Source organism: Wasmannia auropunctata, unplaced genomic scaffold (assembly GCF_000956235.1).
Source record: "Wasmannia auropunctata unplaced genomic scaffold, wasmannia.A_1.0 LD336055.1, whole genome shotgun sequence".
Lineage (NCBI taxonomy): Eukaryota > Metazoa > Arthropoda > Insecta > Hymenoptera > Formicidae > Wasmannia > Wasmannia auropunctata.
In genome coordinates, this window is record NW_012026835.1 from 635,337 (window position 1) to 647,611 (window position 12,275).

The 12,275-nt window shown below is 41.0% G+C and overlaps 1 protein-coding gene across 3 annotated transcripts in view; it reads right to left on the reverse strand.

Moving 5' to 3' along the window:
• The window catches only part of LOC105450777 (amyloid beta A4 precursor protein-binding family B member 1-interacting protein), a 113,998-nt gene that overhangs the window by 36,682 nt on the left and 65,041 nt on the right, over positions 1–12,275 (reverse strand). The window lies entirely within an intron of this gene.

Below are 12,275 nucleotides of genomic sequence, written 5' to 3' on the forward strand. Positions count from 1 at the left end.
CCAGAATTACAATCATTTCTCATTTACGGATTCTACTGATTTAATTAATCTATCAATCGTCTTTCTCTTTTGGAGAAAAATTATAATTATTTTGTTTCTTTAATTTATTTTCTGGCTAAGTTTTATGCGCCGAAAAGGACGTGTCTGACTTTGATGACCGGAAATTACATTTATCTGTCAGCCTCGCCTTTTTCAAAATATTTAATTCCTGGTTATCGTAAGGATGGGAACTCCTCAAAGAAAGTTTGTTTCCTTTTAACATCGCAGTATACGCCGCCTCACGTTGCTCGACCTTTGAGACTCCCCATAAGTTTCGCCAAGATACACCCTTAATTAGCTTTCTAGGAACTTTGCAGCATCATGTAACAGGCACACTCGAACGTGGCATAGCGTAATTTCTATGTCTAGAATAAACGGCATATTCGAAAGTTATTAATATGCGAAAGGAGATACTTTAGAAATAATACTCGTTAATTTTGAGAAAGTTGATGAGAACTATTTTCCTCCCAGAGCAAGTGAGAAATTTATCAATATTATGTTGCAAAACTTAAATATGACACGTACAGCTATCGTTCTCAGAGATTTATGATCAAATGTCCCGCTGGTAACTCGGAACTACCGGGTGGTAGACAAGTATTATTTTCGCGATAAATGTCCGATGTTTCAATGTCGGTCATCTTCTGTAGGCTCCTGCAGCTTTCGCCGATCTTTAGAATGAGGCCCGAATTCATTATCCAGGGAATAGCGAGAAACGACTCTCCGCCACGGACCCCCGACGAATCGTCCGTGAAAAAGCCGTGAGGTTTCTTCGAAAGTCGGCACGCACAGAGCGCGGGCCTTGAAAGCCGCGCGTGAATAAAACTACGGCGATGTAACCGGTGAAGCTACCAGCTGAGTCATCGGAAGCGGCAGAAAGGACCAACAAAGCGGCGTTTAACGAAAACACGCTGGTGGCCATTTACCGCGGAATCCAAGAACCTTCCTGGTAGATGAGGTAGGTCGTATTCTGATGATGAAGAAGCGATTGACCGCAGAGACCCCCTGTGTCACCGGCCATTGATGGCCACCGCGCGTAAATTGCATTCTTGTGTCCGTTTCTTTGCAGCCGCAAAAGTATTTTTATCGCGACATTTAGAGGTGTTAAAGTAAGAGAATGAAAAAATTGATATTTTTCATATTCAAAAAATTCTGCTGTATCTTTATGGTACAAATTGTATTTTGTTCGGGTCGTAAATCATTATATTATGTTGTACTCTTGAAGAGTGGAGTCGATGTATAACGTGATATATTACAAGATAGATTGTCGGGTCTCGAAATACTCTTTTTATTACTACAGCCCGTAGTGTTTCAACCGGGAACGTAAAATCGAGTGTTGCGTAAAACGATGCATCGACTTCACATGCCTCGTCGCCGTTGAGCTGAGTGCATGGGTGGTGCACGTTTTTACTGGCACCATGAAGGGCGAGGCCCCCCAAGGGTTCGACGAGTAGCGAAGGGTCTGGAAAAGCGCGATGTACCATCGCATAAACAACCAGGAGGGACTTTCAGGCACTCGATTTTCTGATCGTTCTCCGAGATTTACGCCCAAAAGAAAGCGCACCGTAAAAGGTGACGGAAAACTTATGAAGAAGCTCTAAATAAATTTTTCGCGCTCTAATTCTTTATGCTTGTGCTTCAAAATTTGCAAATTGTTGCATCGCACGCAACAAAAATTAACAAATACAGGTCATACCAAACGATGTACAAGATTTAGATTGCGCTGTAGAGAGCTATAATAATACGACGGCGGTATATGTGTATCGGTATTCTCATCGCGGTTTAAATTACGCTTGAAAGCGGAAAACAAAAATTCTTTAGCGTCGAAACGAAGTTACTGTATAAAATGTATATCTTGCATTTCTGCGTCCGTAGAATGCAAACCGTGTTGTGCGACAATAATGTCGAGAATAAGAATAATAATGTCGCGAAAATACTTTTTTATACGACGCGTAGTATCCGTGACCATCTTTCCGGAATAAAATGCATTGAATATTCAAAGAGGTATCCGCGCTCGCTACTGCAACGTGACCGAGCTACCGATAAGGTATATTATTACTATGCGGTATATTAAAACTCCATTCAATAACTCATTGTGTTCTCTCGCATGTATTTCGGGATCCTTTTCCCCCTTTCTTTAAACATAATTTTAAAAGAGCTGAGAAATTCTATCGTGCGCGCAAATAATACTCGATGGAATAGAATTAAAATATTATATATACTCGTATAATGTAAACAAGCTTTCGTGTATGCTGCATGTAAAATTACCTATAATTTTTTCTATTTTTCAAAATAATCGACAAATGAGTCAATAATATTTTATGCAAGTGACACTGAAAATTGATTTCTTCAAAAATAGTTATATTACTTATATATTTTGAAAAGAAGAGACTGGGAGACACTGCTCGAAACGATCCAGACGAGCCACTCTATTCATTTTCATTCCGATCGCACGCGCATTACAGAAGCGACAAAAGCACACCTCGAAGAGGAAACAGCGACGGACTGTCTGGACAAGCGGAAGTGACCGCTGGCTGATGCGACACGGTCCTCTATCCGTTTAAACCGAGACTGTATAATACAATCGCTACATCCATCTCCATTAATCCTAACTCAGTTATTTTAAAGCGCTGTAAAAAAACAACTAAAAATAAATTTTGTATGTGTGCATAAATTCTAAATTATTGTGTACAAATGTATAATGTAATTTTTGTAAAAAAAAGCAATATTCGTAAAATAAAAAATAATTACTGTAAAACTGTAAAAGATATGTGTATAGAATTATTCCACTCTTGAAATTCTAATCAATTGAAGCATATTTTAATTGTGAGGAAGAATGCGCGAGTTTTAGGCAACGGAAAAATTAGTACTAGCATTTGACTGTTTAACTCGAGTGTATATTTCACGGGTGCTAATTTAGTGCTCCGTTATTTCATAACTCGGGCTCTTCTCCTCTAGGTACTTACTTCGTACGGAATAAAACCACGTGGCGCATTTCCCGCGAGGGACATACTAATATTGTCGCATGCCTAGTCGATGCTTATGGCTGCCGTAAAACCTGATCTACCTCCTCTCACATGTTGCTCACTCACTCCACACGACGGGAACAAGAGACTCCGGTATTCATCGTCTCGTTTTCGAGTAGGACTACTAGACGAGGAGCTGGCTCGCACGCCCACGGCCCTTCGATATTTTTACGCGGTTAGGCGTGGCCCTCCGTCCGATCCCCCTCGCCACCCTCGTCGTGACCCTCTTATATGAGTCCACACGACGGGAACGAGTAGAGATGCCGTTTGTTATAACTTATTGTGCCGATGCGCGTGGCTCGTCCCTCCGTGTTTACGTTGGCCGTCTCGCCCACACGCTGCCCTCTCCGCATTTTTCATCCAGTACATTCCGCCCCGTGTTGTTGTAACGAGGGTTGTTGGCCCGGTTCCCTCCCCTCCTCCTCTCGAATTTCAATGTCCAGTTTTTATTTTCAGCACCAATGATTTAAACGATGTCGTTTTGTTTTATTTATTTTTTTAGGAGCGCATCGTCATTCTCGAGAAGATAATATTTAATGAATTGCTTTGTCGGAACATAAAATTTAATTTATATAAACATTATTAAAAATAAACAATTTTTAAAAGCCTTTTTTATGTATGTATATTTACAGAAAAATAAAAATTGATAAAACTGACTTGATTAAAAATTGATCTAAAAAAATGTCCTAACCTGATTTCGTTAACTTTTGCTAAATTTATCTTTAGTTTTATTTAAGTTCTAATGTAAAACAAATAAAATATATAAAAATATAAAAATTAAAGAATTCTTTTTTAATTAAATTAAAACTATCATCACTTTTATCATTTGTATGGCATCTTTAAACGACAGAGTCCAAAATAAATCAATAGCGAAATGCAAATTGTCTCGACAACGTCTGATTATATTGATCGCCCCTTTTCGCGAGCCGCGTGAAACGGCCATGTTTCTCCTAAATTTCCAATTAATCTCGACCCACGGGAGACACACGTCGACGATAAACTCGCATTATCTACCCCCGACAGAGACGCGAATTTATTCCGCCCGACGCGGTCACTTTAACATCGCAGCCGCACGCAGTCACAGAGGGAAGGCTACAGACTAATCGTACTATCCTGCATGCGCAGAGAAGAGTTGCGTGCCCCCGGAATTTATGCACGCGCACGCACCAATGTCGTTGTCGCGCATACTGTCCCGACAAATTTCCGGAAACATATTGTCTCTCATTTTCATTATGGAAAGCTTTTCTTGCCGTAGAACTAACAACTGTGCTGCTTTAAAAATGAAAAAGAGTAGGTACTGCAGAATACAAATTTTTAAATATATACTACATGTCAATTTATATTAAAAATTGTCAAATTGTTTGACGTACGGTAAACGTGTTTTTATATCGAAATAAATTTACCTCTTAGAAAATTAGAGTAAAGAGTAATGGAAGTACATAATACGCAGAGTAAATATGTGAAGAGTAAGAGTCAAGCAATGCGTGTTGACGTTCTCGCCGTCTAACAATACCGGATTATTTTCAGGAAACGTTCGAATAATTATTCGCTCTTGAATTGTAAAGGCTCCGGGGAGAGCCGTCTGTAAACGGACACCGTCTTGCTTCGAGTTCTCTCGAACGCGAGCCTAAACGGAATGACTCGTGACACGACCGGAGGGCACTCCAGACCCTTCGCTGTGTGCGCCTCTAAACCCGCCTAATCCGAATATAAGATATTGTATTTTACGGCATAACCCAACGGACAATGCGTGCCTCGGATCGCCGCCATTGTGAGGAACGACTCTAAGTCCGTGGAGCAAACTTTGTGGTGGAAGTGAAATAAAACGTGCGTCGCTCGCTTAGAGGCTGGAGCTCCGCGCTAATAGCGTCATCGGCTCTCCTTACAATTCCTTCGCGCTCGAACGCGCCGCAACGAGATGCAAATCGGTCGAGCCGAACATTAAAATCGCGAGAGCAAGGGTGTGTCAAGATAACATAATCGCGTACGCTCAATTATAATAAACTGAAGTATTCGCGCGCGACCACTTTTTCCTTTTACTTTTACGATATGCAAATTCGTGTATCGAATCGCGGATCGCAATTTCGCGTGATTGAGCGATGTAAAAGATTTTCCCCGCAGCTCTTTTCTCATACGTAAATTTCAAATAGCTTTGATAAAAACGTCAAAGCGCCACTAGTCCTCGAGTTACAAGATCGACAATGCGAAAAGTTTTGCGGAATTTATAACGGAAGGAAAAATGGAATAGTAAAATCTTCTGATAGAGAAGGTTACATAAAGGAATAAAGGTTACATAAACGAGGACGTCCAATAAAATCTTTTGTGAGAAAAGATTCTAGACCGATCAAACGATTCTGCGAACATAAAGCATCTTATATGGTGATCGATTAAAATATTGGCGGGTGTTAAATGAACTAAAATTAGATCTTCGTGCGAGAGGGTTCCTAAGGTCAATAGGCAAAAACTGTGTCGACCACTGTCAACACCATTCCGAGACAGCTGCACGAGACTTTCGGATGGAGCCTAGCTTGGGTCGATGGGGCTTAGAGCGAAGACAACCAATCGCGAATTAAATGCAAGCCACGAAGGCAATTTGCCGCGGCAGCTGCTCGACATCTGCCGAGTGCATTCTCGCTCGTAACCTTCGCGATCTAAGCGCGCGCAAATAGTTCTAGTTGGATGAAGCCGAGCAAGCTCGGTACTCGGCAGAGGATCGCGTGAGGATTCGCGCCCTACGGCAGTGATCTTACCTGACTATAAATAGACAGAGATAAGGAAACAATCAAGACGAACTATTCAGAATTAATGATTAAATCTCTACCGGTAAAAATATCATTTCAATAGAATCTCTCGTTACTGTATATATTTTTAATTAAATTTTAATTAAACTGTGCGGATCATCTATACCGATTATAGTGCATTTAATTTACAAAGTCACTCGTTTATCCTATAGACAGATTAGAACAGAGAGAGAGAGAGAGAGAGAGAGAGAGAGAGAGAAAGAAATTCAATCAAATGATAATCTATAGATCTGTACTTTATAGTAATCTATAGATCTGTACATTCTCTTCCAGCTTGTGGAGCTTAGTTGAATCTAGTAATCTTCTGATCTACGAACAAGTCCATAGCAATTTATGGACCAACAAGTTTTTAGATCAAGCGATCTATAAATTTATATATCTGTAGATGCCTATCGATAGATCAGTGCATCTTCGAATTTATCGCTACATGTATACATCCATAAGAACGAGAACGAGCCGACCTAATAATCTACGAATATGTCATCTATTAACTTGGATGCATAACCTTCTATTATATGCAAATGTATAGGCAAAACCATTTTGACAAGCGATTAGGCAATCAACATTAAAGAGACTTAATACTGTCTGGAATTCTTAAATTTATTATTCATTGCAATATTATCTTATTTCTACCAAAGTTACTGTCAATCTTTCGGCATTATTTCCAGAAGAACTTCTCTTTTTTTCGAGATCGGAGATTAATTACACTAGTGAGCATAATGACAAGGTTGACAACGATCGTGAAATCGACCGTGCCTACAGGCATGATAATGTAAGTCGAAAGCACGAAAAGATCAATTGACGTTACGTAAGATACCATCAACGCGGGCAATGAATATTCCAATGAGGGGGGGACCTTTTTTAATTAGCAATAAGCGCGGATATCTTCGCGCGTATCGACGATCGTAACGCGTCTGTAACGACGCCAGACCTCGAGCTCGATGTCGGTCGGCGCAATAATTACTTTTTTATCCTTTTTTTTAATTAAGGGATATAAATAAGAAGTAAGCTTCAGCTTTCACTATCCTGCACCATCTATTTATATCAAGCACGTACATGATCTTGTTCTTATCCTTGTGTTTTTATTCTTCATATTATTCTTAAATTAGGTCGTATCTTACTGCCACTTTTTCTCAAATGTTTATCGCGCTATCGCTCACATAAACGTGGGTGTGATGTGTAAGCACATGTGAGTGTCTCCAATGTGTTGAGCTTGGATCCATGGGTTCTCGCTAAGCCCAAATGACTGTGCGGATCAGTCTTCCCTGGTGGGAAGGCAATAATTATGCCGTAAAGACAGCGCCGAGGGACCCCCGGTTTCGTGTCAATGAAACCGTCTCGCCGCCGAAAATAAAAATGCCCGTCGGCGATATATAGGGCGAGGACGATAAAAATAAATGCAGCCGGAGGGTGCCCGGGGTCCTACGCGGCGCGATAACAGATTGAGCAGTAACGACAACCCCGAACGACTATACGAAAAATATATTTTATAAAACAGGAGGGGAAGAATGTAATTCCGCGATATTCCGGAAATCGTATCAGCAATCAGCTGGAAAATATCTAGTAATTCACGAAAGTGATTAAAATATATTAGCGTCAGCTTCTCACTTAATATCCCGAAGCTTCCGAACAAAGTAAATATATTTTGGTCCATCCTGTACATTGTCCCAGACTCAATTTTTCCGGGTCGCGATCGGTCGGACATCGAGGATAGCGATATAGCTTATCGCGATTGTTAGATCTGCCCGAATCGATTAGTCAGACTTGCGCGTTTGCGACAGCAGGAAGTAGGAGAGCGTGGGAAGCGAAAGCGAGCGGGACTAAAAACGCAAGCTGGCGTGCGGGAGCTTCGTGACTCGGTCGCGAAAAGCTCAGCTCGCGGCGGCGGCTTCACATGGCCGAGCATGGTTGACCAGATCGGTTGACCATGACCTCGCAAACCTTTCTATCTCCCGTCCGCTACCTCGTTCGCTCTCTGCCTCTCACTTTCCTTTTTTTTTTTATTCTTTGACTTTTATCCGCTTCCGCAATGACGATGGAATTTTTAACTTCCGCTCAAATTTTCAAAATATCTCCGAAAACTATATGCCCGTAAACAATTTATTTCTTTTTTTTTTTTCAATTTTTTCCAATAGTCGAACAACGAAATAGAATTTGGTGCATTTTTCTAATAGTCTACGTGTCATAAACATGTCGGATAAAGTATTACACAAGTGCCTACTCTGTCAGTCAATTACATAAATATACTTTCAGAAACAGATGCGCGGATCTGTGGAGCTGGACAATAGACGAGCTGCGATATGTTAAATATCAAAGTGCCTTCGCTTGTATGGCGCTCATGGGACGTGGAGTCGCCCTGGCACCCCGCAGAAAAACGCATCATGCGGAATGACGAGCGATCCGCGAGTCCGTCGAGTACCACGCACCACTCGTTTCGGTCGATTAATCCGGCTTGAGTGCGGTGCGGCGTCGGTATTTCCGTGCGAAAAAGCACCCCTTTGTCGAGCACGAACACAGAACGACGGATTGAATGACAGGCAGGAGGAGATCCTGTAATCCCTCTCATTGTCTCTTCGTCGTATTCTTCATCTTTGTCTCTTCGCGACGGTATCGTCCTAAATTGAGCGATTATACTGTCGAAGATGTTCGAGTCATCGAGTGCGGAGAGTGCTCGTGTACGAAACCCATTCCGCATTCGTGAACGACACTAATTTCACTACGATAACACTTATTATTATGTGGGATTAGTCGCTGTAAAACGCAAAGAGAAAAGCTCTGGGTGAATGATTCAGTCATTTAGGCAAAATATAATTTATAACTGTTTAATTTAAACCGAGACGTAGTTTTTGTCGATTGAAACAGATGTTTATTACGCCGCGCCGGTCCTGAACTTGCGTCGGCGAGGCAGAGGGACACGAGAGGGGTCCCGGCGAGAGGAATCACACAAAAGAGCAGAGGGTTACAGAGAGATAAGTACTGCCCGTCCGTCGGCGCGCCCATTAGAGGCACATGTGGCTTTTCGGAACAACGGGTCCGCGGCCCTCCGTATAATGTTCTCCGGGATAAGAAGAGACGACTCGAGAAGGATTAACGCTCCCAAAAACGTAGCGTGATCATGCGGAACAGCGCGTTGGTCAGTCAACTCTCGTAATCCGTTTGACAGTAAACATCTTTGAGATAAAATGTTCTGTTTAAAAAGTTGGGCATATATTTTGCACTAATTAAATTTATGAACGTTTAATGCGATTATCAGTTTAACGTGTATTATTACGACAATCAATGCATCTTTTTTGAACACACGTTTTGTACGCGAATAGAAATATATTCTTTTTTGTAGTAATATTTGTCAGAAGAAGATAAAATGATTTCAAGTAGAATCGTTATCTCCGAAGAAACCTCGCGCTCCTTCTGCTGACGAACGCAGAAACGCAGAACGGCGAACAGCGCTAATGTATTTCGATGATACGAGCATTTTCATAGCTCGCGTTTTCATTTACGCTGCCGCGGCGTCTCGCGTTACGCTCTTATTCCACGCCGGGGTTACAATGAGAAAGATGATACCCCCGACGAGCGGGGTTATCTTGGCGATTGTGCCGCACAATGGAGAGAGCACGGGCGCGAAGTGGCGCCCGTTAAATGCAGAACGGCAATACCGGAAAGAGAGACGGCGGCGTTTAGCGTAAATTCTGTTAGGCTGTTTACGACGCGCTCCTCGCCTTATCGGTGAATAACACTCTCGATGCGTGTATGCGGAATCAATAATTTCGCGCGTTAGTGCGGATGAACGGGACTTGTAGTGAAGAAGAATTTAATTACACTCCTAAAATCTGGGAAGCTTATGTTTTCTCGTCCGCACTTTAATTATATTCGTGTGATACAGTTTCCAAATTGTTACCCCGGTTAGTTAAGATAATCCTTTAATTGCCGAAGATGATCCTCTATAATTACAAGCGGGCTTTCGGCGAGGTCCAACTACAGGGTTTTAATTGACACGAGGCATCAACGAGACATAATGACGAGGGCGAGGTTTTGCGACTCGCCTTCGCCTTCGATAACGCGACACTTTTAATTGGCCGCGATCGATTCAAAGAAATCTTGCGGGAGCCTTTGTGACGGTGTGGTCTCGTATTGGATCTGGTTGGGCATCGGTCCCTTGGACCTTGGAGTCTCCGGTTGTTGATAAATGGCATTCCGGAGCGAGGAGCCCTAATCAACCCAGGTAAAAGTTCCCCTGCTCTATATACGAATTCGTGAAAGCGACAACGGTACCTTCGATTTTACAGCTCGCCGTCGTAAATCAGTCACTTAATACGAATCGTTTTCATACGTGAGGTTGAATCTTACTTCTCTGTTACATCAACACGCTATTGTTTCGTTAATTATCTTTGATCGATTGTCCCCAGCGTATAATTTGATATTACAAATACATGATCCGACAATTAGGATCGCAGACATTCACGTTCTATACGTCAAGAAGCGCCATATAATATTAAAAAAAAAACAGAATAAATGTCAAATTTTATGTTAAAAAAGGAATGATAATGCAATTACGAAAATGTCGAAAAATACTTAATGCAAACATCAATATTTACAATTAATCTTATTCATATTAGGTATTACATAGTGACAGGTCTGTCACTATATAATACCTAATAAAATTACAAGATTTACATTGTCAGCACGTCTTTCAAACTCGATCGCAATTGTGTGAAATGTCTTTAATGCGAAGTTAGCGTTTTCGGTATTGCGCGCACGTTTAAATGCAACAGACAGATGTTCGTTTAAGTGATCCGCCAGGCGAGAACAGCGTACGTGGAATCGATTCTCCGACTTGCTCGCGTACATTTTGCGAGGTCCGCTTGTGAATATTGCGAGGCCACCACGATGGTGCAAAAACCTCGTCGACTTGGCGTGGGCGAACGGTTATTATTGCTCGGCGCCAGACTTGAGGGATCACACTAACAAGAACGATTTCAAATGAGGGACACGCTCAGAGGCGCAGAAGACAGACATTATGGGACATCGCGCAAGACATGTAAAATCTGAAGAAGAAAAACAGTTTTTCGTAAGTTTCATGAAAATTGCTGTTTTTTTTACAGTTCGTTATTTTGGGCGATAATAAAAATGTTTGAGACAATGAAATATAGCGAAGAAACAAAGAAAGAAACTTTTTACGCTTTCTGTTTTATTAAAGAAATAGCATGAAGAAACAAAACTGATCATTTAAAATAAAATCAAAATAACACAAAAGAATGGGTCACATTACGAGCTTACGAGAAACTCGTGCCAATCCCCTATTATAAGAAAAATAAGATAAAAGCATGGGAAGTTCCTCGAGGGATGGCGGTAATTCCTGCCATGCAGCATCGATCGGTTGGACAATGACGGCAGATAACCTACGCCCCCGCAATCGCGAAGGGGTGGGTCCGAATCGTGGTCCCCTCACTGTCTCTGCAATAATGATCACCTGAAAGTGCATTCCCTCATCTACGCGCGGCCGACACGAAGACGTAAATCCACCTCCGAAGGGATCGGGCCACGTAATCTCGTTTTGACATCGAAATCTGTCCGTCAAATCGCACGGAGCAGATGCGAGATTTTCTAGATATAATATTGAACAGAGAATATTTTGTGATAAAATTCAGAATCGTACTTCAACGATGAAAAATCTTCCTCTACAACGATTCGATCGAACGCTGTCATATTTCTGTCACTCTTAAAACTTTCTTAACATTTCCAAATCGCTAATTAAATAAAAACTTTAAGTAGAATTTTAAGTTAGAGATTAAAATTCCAAATTAAGAATTACATAAAATAGCGCTCGTTTTAATTTGAGAAAGATAAGGTCTTGTTGTTCATGCTTTTGTGTTCCATTAAAAAGGAGCTAACTCTCTAATGCCGGGACGGACCGCATACGTAAAATACACATCCTCTTACGAAGATAAAGGATGAGGTAAAAAGAATAAAAATAATGGGATTAATTCGTTCGTCAAGTGACCGTGATGACACCCGTGCCACCACATGTGGATTAGATCTCTTTCTTGTCTGCACCACGTGTAGATTAGATTATGTTCTTTTTATTTTAGTGCCACGCAGTGACGCTGTCTATCCCATTTACCGTGCTAACAAGGAAGATCTAAATGTGATATAAAAATACGAGTCTTTAAATTGCCAAATAATTCAAAAGTATTAATAATGCAAATAAATAAAAATGATATAATTCCTATTTTGAGAATATTCAATTTTCGTTGGAAAAATTCGTATTTTCACATTTTCACACAAAATTTGCTTTATTTTTATACAACAGAAACTTTTTATATAAATCTTAGAAAACAGCTAATACTATTTCTTAAAAATAGCAAACATGGAGCTGTTACATTTGGAAACTAAAGAATCCATAATCCTTCGTGAT